Genomic DNA, 11,508 nt, shown 5'->3' with positions numbered 1-11,508 from the left:
ATTTAATCTATTTCCATTCTATTTCGGTAATGTTTAACAATGTTTTTAGACTTAAAATTGCTAATATATACATGTCCACCAGACATTCTACATAACATATCAATTTCACATCATCAAACATTTGTTAGAAGTTAAACATTACTGCCACGGGCAATAGAATGTGAATAGATGAAATAACAGACATGTTACATCAAAAATTCTATGTCAAATACTCCGCATACTCTGTATAAGGCCGCCATATTGCGTGATTTTTTCTGGGAAGATGACCTTGTAGTATGCATACGTGATCACCTCGCATTTGAATCGAACAATGGCTAGCTTTACCAGTTCCAATTCAAAATTTTGTGATTTTGTACAAATTTGGATTTAATACATTTTTATTTCTGTTGGCAAATAATTTTTTAACTTAGTTTTGAAAACATGAAAAATATCGCACTCGCCCATTCTGTAATAATTTCACACACCAATTTGATGTGGTTTTCATGAATTCTGTTCTTCAAATTCCTATTCTGCCCTGTATAGACCACTTTACATCATTGTTTATCAACAAAGGTGAGGGATTGGTCTGTCGATATGCCCGAACGAACCGCTTCACTGTTCAATGGCTTTCTTGTACTATATGAAATATGGTGGGAGATTTAAAATACACATGCCCTGAGCAGACTACGATGCGCACGCACACTGCAGGGCAAAGAACAATGGAAAGTACCATAATGCGTGCGCATACTGCCGGGCAATCACGTCACATGTCAAGTGGTCTATACTGTGTGGTACATGTAGTTGATTACTCTGTGGTCTCGTTGTGGGTTGCCCATGGTCATAAGACGAATTAATCAATTTTATTTATTGACTGGTTAATGAGCAACATAGGTGGGGCTTTTTGTTTACTTTTTGAGCGCCACTAAACAAGTTGGCCAATTAAATTACCGGTCTATTACGATGGTGTTTACGCCGTTTTTGCTCAACAAAGACAAAAGAGTGCAGTTCTTGGGAATCTACAGAGAGCAAAAGAATTAAGGTACCAGTTATTTTCGCCCCTGTATTATATATCCTTAACAAAGAAGACAGATATGTCATAATTAGAACAAGCAGCCAATAGCGGCATCTTTTAGCTCGGATTTTAAGACCTCATTCGTTGAAATTCAAAAGTTGCAGTTTTCTTCATTGGCTGCTTTATTGATTTGTACACTAAGCATTATTGTACATGAGAACTAGCATCATGCTTTCTATTGATTAGAACATAAAATGCAACTTTTGATTTTGTTCCTTCCTTGCGTGTTCCTGCACTGTTTCTTATAAATCAGAGCTACAGATTGGCTGCTGGTTTTTCATTTTGACATGGCCCATTCCATGTCAACTCCAGGGATGTGCACCGCAGCACCTCTTCAATTTTTGTCATTTTCTGTGTGGTGGTAGATATTGATGAGAAAGTAAAATCCTGAAAATTTGAGCTTCATACTCCATTTAGTTTTCCGTGGCATCAATTTGAAATTTAGGGGGTCAGCGTATGAAATCATTATACGATGTTTGCATAAAATAAAAACCCTTGTACAACTCTATGAGAAGGTAACCTTACTAATGTGTTCAAATCTGCTATCAAGAACTTGTAAAGCTTTAAAAATATCTCTCAGAAATGTTGTCCAAGAACATATCTTCAGGTCATACTCCTGAAGTTGATGGTAGGGCAAATTGTCTGACATTGGTTTTAGGGTGTCTTATCAAATGTTTAAAAAAGTGGTTTCCATGGGTAATATCTCAGCTAAATGTATTCTAATATGCTCAATATTGGATAAGAGTAATGTCCTACCAAAGGGCTCTGACTGGCAAAAAAAATTGACGCTAAAATTATTTTTACTTTTGGAGTTCTGACCCCAAAGTGGGTCCTGGTTGGACGAAGTTGAATTTTGAGGGCCCTAGATCTTTTAAAGTAAAGGAGTTAAAAGTTTTCTGATAGCAGATTTGAATTCTACACCAAAAAGTACCCTAGGATACATACTTTTCAAATTTTTAAAGGGTTCCTTTTATACATTTATGGACCTCCAACTGTTTCATAGGAGTATGTACATGACATTTTTACGCTGATCCCCTAAATTTCAAATTGATGCCACGGAAAACTAAATGGAGTATGAAGCTCAAATTTTCAGGATTTTACTTTCTCATCAATATCTACCACCACACAGAAAAAAGAAAAAAATTGAAGAGGTGCTGCGGTGCACATCCCTGGAGTTGACATGGAATGGGCCACATACTGTCTTTGTTTAGGAGATGCAGGGATTAACATATCTGGTACTGTAATTCTTTTGCGGTCTATAGTGCAACTGATCAGTGATCAACACTGCTGGTTTACCACTATCATCGTACTTGGATATTTAAATCACCCAGCAAACCAAAATGTTTTACAAACATTTGGTTTAGGTCAAAATGCTTTAACAGCATATAAATGTTGGGTTATATAAAGTCAATGAAACATTTTAAAACATTTTGTAGGTGGGGGAGCACATTTGTGAAATATCAACATTTTCTGACTTTATTGACAAAAACATTTTGTTTGCTGGGTGTTTATTTCTGAAGCTACAATGTACCTTCAGATTAATATGGATATGTAAACCGACTAAAGTTTTTCAATCCATTTTATATGCCATCTTAATTCAATAGTTAGTCTCAAAGCCCGTGTGCATTTGTAAAATTGCCCGATTTCTGCATGTTATTCCCACCGGATTGAGTAAATTTCATTTCTTCCTTGGTGTTTTTTTCTTTTTCTTTCTACATCCTCCACAAAGATGCATTCCACATTAGCTCTTTGAATATGGGAAGGCCTTTGGGACAAACTATTAAATTAAGATGGCATTAAATCAAATTTACTGATACATGGAGAAACCTCCACTGTTGCAGGGATGTTTTGATGCCCCTTGTATGCCAGAAAGAACACCAGTCAGCATTCACCATAAAAGATTGAACACAACTTCATATATCAACAAGTAGTATTTGTATTTTATTAATATTACAATATTTGTGCCTCAAGGTTACATATTTATGACAATTTAAAGAACAAATTTAAGATTTTACAACCATTTGACCACCACTTGAAATATGTGTGGTGAGAAAACAAACAAACAAACAAACACAACAATATTTAGGAGCGGAAACATCAGGATTTGCAAAGGTGACAATTTCTGCAACTTACTACAGAATCCAGCACGTCAGTTTAAAAATTGTTTACAAAAATAACGGTTCATGGTCATTATTGGCCAAAATTCCCAGATTTCAAATTGCCTATTTCATTAAATCATCAATTTTTATGCAATGATAAATCATTGCAGTTAACATAAAAATTGACAAAATTATACTGTGAAAAAACAAACAAAAAGGATATATTAAAGGGATCATGATTTATTGTTTTTGAACATGTATATCATCCACACACAAAAAAACAGGGGAAATGGGACATTTTTCATGATAAAGCAAGATGCTCGAGTAACTTGTTTAGTGCAACGGAACCAGCAAAAATTAAAAAAAGGATGTTTAATTTACAACCATTAATGAAATGCTTTGGGGATCAGATAAAAACCAACAAGGTATAATTTAATAGAGTGTTAGAATTTGCTAAATGCAGCAATTACGTCCGTAATGGCATCAAAACAAGCACAATCCCGTAAAGATTCGCTTAATGGCGCACTTGGGCTCCTTTGTCTTGGGGATAAATTTCATGTGCAAATAGAGAGTTCCCTCCTCTGAAATCCCAACAAGAATTAATTTGCTAGTGGGAATTTTACTGGAGGGCACTTTTAGGTTGTGCCTAAAATTCCACTTATGTCAAGTGAGCCCACTGGACAACGTTCAAGATCTTGGCACCATTTGAGGGCCAAAAGTGTGTAAAAAGTATTTAGGGGTGAAAACAGTGATAAAGTTAATGTTTATATATCATATTTAGGGTAAAATTATGCGTAGATTCATTTTTGGAACTAAAAACCTGGCGTCTCATGTGTTTTTGAGAAAAAAAAAAAAAGATTTTGGTCTTTTTTTTTGTTGCCCAAAATGGGCATTTTTTGGTGACAATTTTTTTCACAGTAAATTTCAAATATGCTATTGTACCTATTTAACCATTAAATATTGTTCATTTTATGATTTAAATTATTAGACAATGGAATGTTTATTCCATTAAAACAATCACTTTAAGTATAACTTGTTAATATTTTCGTAATGTTTACCCAAAATGTGGAGTCCCTGTGACAAATGATTCCTGAAAATTGGGCACTTACGATAAAATTCCAGGTTCTGACATTTATAAAATTTGATTGTCAGATGCTGGAAAAATGTTGCCCTTATTTTATTCACAATTTAATAAGCTACATGCTGGTATTAAATTTAAACCAACTATTTTCATTATTTTTAGGTAATCAACTAAAATGTGTCCCCTACCCCCTTAATTTTTGGAGGCCTGTAAAACGTATTGGTCTCGGGTATTGGTATTTGACAAAAAATAAATTTGATTTTTGATTTTTTTTGCCAATCCTAATTTATAATATTGGGTGTTATTTTGCTGGCATTTTAGCATATACCAGTATAGGGAAAAAAAGGAAAGTAGATTTTGCATTTCTGATTACAAATTCATAATCTGCATAAAATTTCACCCTAGAAAAAGTTCCTTTGATCAATAACTTCATTTTCAAACAATTTTGGCCCCCAAATGGTGCTTGAACGCTGTCATAGCGATATTAGGCGAATGTTTACGGTACTTGTTAAGATATTATAATTTTTGATAGTTTTTCAAAGCCAATGTACCCAGATGATATACAAGTTGCAATACATACAAATGATCAGGCCCAGGGATTTACACCTCACTTTACTCAGAATTTGCACTGACAGTTAGAATTCTAAAGATCATTGACAAATGAGGTTTCAAAAATCATAAGTTACACCAATCTAAGAATGTTACTTTATATCCAGGTCAGAGGTGCCACTCACTTTCACTCAAAAAACCTGAAACTGGTCAGAAAAACCTGAAAAAGCATGTGAATGCAGGCCAAAAAACCACAAAATGGGCTGAAAATAAATAAAAATGTGGGAATTTGGACTTGAATTCAGGCTAAAATCTGAAAAGTGGCATCTGTGTCCTCCAGTTTACAACAGGGTTTATCAAGTTTATAGTGACACCCCAAAAATTGTCTTCTTATATCTTAAAATTTGATGTGAGAAAAACCAAAAACATCATGTTACTCCTACACTAAAGTAATAAATGCATAAATATAAGAGCATTTTATTGCATTAAATTACAGCGGGACAATACAATACAATGCAATACAATATAAAATAATACAAAGAGCATTTGTGCCATTTCAAAAAGGATTGGAGCACTTACAAAATAAAAACCTTAATACTACCACTTAAAAACACTCCATTTGAAGGTGCATCTTAAAATACAAAATAGATAGTGCCAATTGCCAATAATGCATGTAATTGGCCAAATTGCATTATTTATAATCTACAATAATAATAGTATAATACTAGCGGGATACCCGCGCTTCGCGCGGGTCCCCGCTAGATGAGTAAACGGGAGCGTTCACTATAACAGGAAGAATTACAGAACAGGTAGAATCATTGAAAAGGTACATTTTATTTATCTAAATCTGTCTCTTCATACATTTTCTTTCTTAGTTTCTTCTGCTTAGCTTGTGATTTCCCGTTTCCATGTTATTTATTTATTTAACCCCGTTCCCATTATTTTCTAAATCTGTTCTTTCTTACATTTTCCTTTTAGCTTTTTTTTTATTTCCCGTTTTCATGTTTTTTATTTAATTCTGTTCTTTTTATTTTAGCTTATTGTTTTCTTACATTTCCTGATTAGTTCCTTTCCTTCTTTGTTTCGCTCCCGTTTCATTTAGTTACTTTAACCCGCTGGCCTATTACTCGTACCTTTTTTGTCCTCATTTTAGTGTAAGTGTTCTTTATAGTACCGCTTCATGGTGTGTATACAACAAACATCGTTTTCGCGTATTTATTACGTCCTCTCATAGCGTGTCTGCGGACGTGTTTACCCGTTATCATAATCCCTGGACCCGTCCATGTACCTTTTTATTCTTTATTTTTCCTTCTTTTATCATGCCCGTCCACTGGTCTCTGGCTAGGCTGGTCTCTGGCTCGCAAGTCCCGTGGCTCTGGCGCCGTTCTGTGCCAAGATTGGCGTAGTGCGCACGCGCACACAGCGCCGACGCGCTGCCTGCCAGCTGCAGTGACGCGTAGGCTGGTAACCAATTTTCATAACAAAACACCGTTTTTACCCATATTTTCACTGTTTTTGCAGCCAGTTCTTGACCGTTTTCAACCAAATTTTCGCATAACCGTTTCGGTATATTTCTCGATCTCCCGTATGAATTTGGCGACATTTAGATCGAAACTGACGGAGCCTTTATACATGATACATACATAGATAGATAGATAGATAGATACATACAACATTCCCCTATTTATAGTAAGATACTATACTAATATTTGGAATATATCAATTTCACCTGATTCTTATTATATTTGGTTGTTTTACAACAAATATTTTTGGTTATTTTGCAACATATCAATTTCAGCCAATTCTCACTATTTTTGGCCATTTGTGCCATGGACAATCAAATGGGTTAATGTGACCCATCACATCAAAACCAACCACTTCACGACTGGCTTCATTAGCAGATTACAATGAAAGAAGATGAAAAATTATAAAGAAAATAAAAAGAAATTAGAGCTTGTTTATCCTAGTGTTTTTAAAAATCTCCATTTTCATTTCTGCTGCGAAGTGGTCAGTTTGGATGTGATGGGTCACATATGCACTTTTTCTACACATAATTATTTTAGCCCAGAAAAATTAGTTTTACAGTCAATTGTTGATTTAAACTTACTTTGGCACTTAAGGCTGCGTTCACATAGAAGTATACTGTATATGGTATTCGCTATACGATATACGCTCATTCGATCAGGCTGAGTTCACATAGTACACTCCTATGTGAACTCAGCCCGATTGAATGAGCATATATCGTATAGCGAATACCCAGTATACTTCTATGTGAACGCAGCCTTAAGGTACCACCTTTAACATTTTCTTGAATATACATGTATTGCATATGGTACATAAAATCAGTCTACAAATTTAACAAAAATAATTATGACTGCATATAAACTCCTCAACAAAAGTTTGGAAAGTTTTTTCAAGCATCTGTATCTCAAATTATTTGTGACATATTCATATCGTGTTGTATATCAATAGATGGCTACAATACTCCCATTACAATGACACCCCATTTGAAACAATAACATTTTTCACGGCTGAGTACACGCCTTGTGAATGTAGTGGGGTCTCAAACAGAATTTGCCAAATTGAACATTATTCTGTGCAACAAGCTGTAATCCCATATCGTCACAATCTCACAATCTGGAACCCAATGCAATCCTCCAAGATGACACCGCTCCCCCACAGAGCCACGGTAGTCAATGGCTACCTACATAATATGGGAGTAGAGCCAAAATGGCCTGCCATCAGGCCAGACCCGGGGGCCAGACCTCAACCCGATTGAACACTTGTGGGATCAGCTTGATCGTGCTGTATGTGCCAGAGAAGCCCATATGCAACCACATTGAATGACCTGCGACGAATCCTTGTTGAAGAATGGAATGCCATGCCACAGTAACATGTAACCAGGTCGGTGAGCAGCACAAGGAGATGGTGCCTGACCATTGTGGCTGCCTGTGGTTTTCCACTCGCTATTGACATTATTGACAAGCGTTGTTTGAGCACAGAATAATGGTAAATTTGGCAAATTCCCCACTACATTCACAAGGCGTGTACTCAGCCATGAAAAATGTTATTGTTTCAAATGGGATATCATTGTAAAGGGGAATATTGTAGCTATCCATTGATATGCAACACGACATGAATATGTCACAAATAATTTGAGATACAGATGCTTGAAAAAACTTTCCAAACTTTTGTTGAGGAGTTTAGTTGTGATCACAGCCAAGGAATAGAATCCAAGTATAAACTGTCACTAACATCACCCTCTCAACAGAATAAAATAATACAAAAGTTTGATTGCTACAATGTACTTGCACTCAGCAAATGACTTTTAGTGCTTCATGTAAGATAGGATAGGTTTATAGTAAACTGTTATTTGTCATTCTGCCAAATTCATAACATATTCAACTATCAAAATTATTATGAACAAAAGTAGATGTACAGGAGAAATAGGAAAATAGAAAATGAATCGTAGAAGTCCAAAATTCGGAAATCACTCAAATTAGAATCAGGCTTTGAGTTTTAAGGGTGCAAGTGCAAGACACGTGTAGGGCACATCTTAAATTTCCTACACGGGTACAATTTATAGCTCACCTTACAAATCTGCCAGAGCCTAGGCTTCTTCACAAGTGCAATTTATAGCACACCTGACAGCTTGCCTTAACATTTCAAGGAGTGCAGTTTATTGCACACCTAGTATTTTCAAAACTCAAACCCTGTAGAATTACATGGTTCATAATTAAGGTGGCCCCACAACAAAGCTGTGTTGTAAATAATAAAGGTTTGTAAATACAAAGAATATGCAAATAAGCTCAGTAACATTTATAAAAATGCGAATAACCAAACACAAAACTACACACCTAAAGAGGTGATCATAGTCTATCATCCAACCAAGTAAGAAGTTTTAAGAGGTTATTGCATGTAGGCTTCAATCCCCCGATTCAATTTTCAATGCATCAAAGTGTATGGAGTACTGTGAATAGTAGTCTTCATATAGTAATATGCAGAGTAATTTCACCATATACTGTGCTTTATCTGTGTTTGTTTCTAGATTTGCCACCTTGGTGATGTAAGTCACCACACATTCTGCTGCCTTCTGACTTGAACCACAACAAAATCTTAGCACATTTTCCATAGCATAAAAATTCATCTGAGATACATATGACTTCAACAAGTCCACATCTGTATCAGCTAAACTAGACAAATATAATGCAGCACAATATTCTTGGAATGTTTTGTGAATGAAAGAAATATCTGTGATCTTCTTGCTACTGACATGCTTGTGCACCACTATCAAACCAATGAGACAACCTAGTTCTACAATTTCAGGTCTGTCAAATTCATCTGGTTGGAAAATAAATTTTGAATTGTTCATCAAACCATGAAGTGCAGTCTTACCAATGTGAACCATAACCTGATCAAACTGAACATCATCAAGTAACCTCTCATCAGCCTTCTGATTATATTGTTGTAACATATACTTTACAACCATATGATACAAATCTGTCATAGATATAGAGAGAGATTGTACTTCCTTCCAAATAAGACATATCATTGTCAGAAGTAGAGGGGAATGTGCCAGATTTCTAATCATGTTATTAGATTCAATTTCTGACACCAACTCATGGGTGCTAACAGTTTCATCAGAGCAAGAAAAATAACCATGGATGAATTTCTCTATGCCTTCTTTAGAAAAACCCTGCAGATTTATTTGAACATATTCATGGTGGTTTTCATAAAATGTGTCAAACACCCTTGCTGTGACGATAACCTTACTACTATGTAAAAGGTTACTGTTTAGCACCATATCACTTGTACGTAGCTCATCATAACCATCAAACAGAAATAAACATTTATCGGCATTGACTGTCAAATATTCTTCTAATTTCTGCTTTGATACATCAGGTAGCAGTTGGCTACGGATTACATCTAGGAGGTCCATATTTGCTTCCACTTTTCTAAGAGTGAGGAGGAATAGAAGTTCAAATTCATGAAAGGTGTTTGACAAAGTAGCCCACTGATATGCAAGCCTATTCATCATTGTGGTTTTACCTGTACCAGCTGACCCTGATACTAATATATGATTTAAATTATGACCTGTACCATCGGTAAGGGAAAGCAAATCAGTGTGAGATTTTAGTTTTGCACATTTTATTTCAGTAGGTGACGTTTGTTCCTGATCTATTTCTAAATCTATTTCTATATCTAGTAACAACTCATCTGAAGAAAAGTGCCATGGGAAAATGGGTATCTTGCCAAAAGTAGTTTTGTATTGAGCTTTTAACATTTTCTGCCAGTTGTCAACATGTAGGTCAGCTGCTGCACCTGCAGAGGAACCAAAAGTACATCTTACATCAGATTTTACATAGCAAGATGAAAATATACTATCCTTAAAACTTTTCATCAAGAATGGTTTCTCCAGAAACATCTATTCATGGTTTCTCCAGATATTTTAAGATCAATGAATTCTTGTTCTTATCTATAGTAAAATTCAAAGCCTTGAGACATCAAAACAAGATATTTAGTAACTACCAGGATTTTCTCTATATATCATATGTAAACTTCTAAGTTATTTACCCACCTAGATACACTAATTGTACTCTTTTTAAGGCTCAAGTTAGCAGTTACATTAAATTGGGGTCAATGTTATCTACTATGACTTGACCGCTGTCAGCTCATGAGGCCATTCATATACATTAAAATGGGTTTACATTTGAATTGTATTTCTGAACTCCAGTCTCATATGAGAAATGCAGTTATCAGAAAGTATAAAATAAGGAAAATGAAGAAAGAACTTGCCATTTTGGTGACTTGTATTTCCTATACTCAAAATTTCCTTGAGTTCAGACACTCCTTAATTTTTTCAAAAGATTGCTAACAATGCAATGAATCTGGAACCCACTGAATCTAAGGGTATACTTTGTACACCAAGATGAAAATGTTGAAAATATCAGGAATTGTAAAACCAACCTCTCAAATGGCTGGTGATACTCTGCTCTTTTCAGGATACACACAACCTTTTTCAGTCTTTGTTCAAAATAAAGCATTCTTGGGAAATTATTTGTACTCGTACAATGAGAAGGCAAATGAAACAGCAATTTTATGCCCATGTATGGTTACGGTATTAGTCCACTCACTAATTTTAGGAAGAGCATTTTAGAATGACACACATTTTATTTATTTTTCAGACATTTTTATTATTATGTTACCTTGTGGTTGAGCATTTGAGTCCTTTACAGTACTAGCTTGGTTTGGTTCCTTGGTTTGGTCATCTGGAGTCCTTGGTAACATGTCTTCTATAACAAGCTTCAAGGCTTCTTGTTCTGTCCTCCCTGATATGGATTGGTCTTCTATAAAAATGTTTGAAAAATAGTTAACAGACATTACCACTTTTCTGTCAATTCTTCTTTTGTGATATAAACTACAGATATTATCTTGATAATAATCTGATGATATGTTACCTTGTGGTTCAGTTTTTGCTTGTGTGTCTTTTAAAGTGTGGGCAGCTTGGTTTGGTTTCTTGTCTTCTGAAGTCCTTAGTAAAATGTCTTCCATCACAGGCTTCAAGGGTTCTTGTTGTATCCTCTCTGATATGGATTGGTCTTTTATTAAATTAAAGAAAAATAATACCAGAATATCTTTAGAATTTAAGATAAATAATAACCATCAAACATCATCAACTTTCTGTTAATTCTCTCACAATTTAATATACAGGTGTAAACTTGATAATC

At 35.1% G+C, this 11,508-nt stretch overlaps 1 protein-coding gene across 1 annotated transcript in view; it reads right to left on the bottom strand.

Annotated features, from left to right (window-relative positions):
• Positions 1–11,508, bottom strand: part of LOC140141785 (uncharacterized) — a 251,222-nt gene that overhangs the window by 180,024 nt on the left and 59,690 nt on the right. The gene's annotated exons all lie outside the window — the stretch shown is intronic.

The sequence above is a fragment of the Amphiura filiformis genome, chromosome 20, assembly GCF_039555335.1.
Source record: "Amphiura filiformis chromosome 20, Afil_fr2py, whole genome shotgun sequence".
Taxonomy (NCBI): domain Eukaryota; kingdom Metazoa; phylum Echinodermata; class Ophiuroidea; order Amphilepidida; family Amphiuridae; genus Amphiura; species Amphiura filiformis.
Note: the sequence above shows the minus strand (reverse complement) of the source record. Positions and strands in the feature narration are given on the sequence as shown.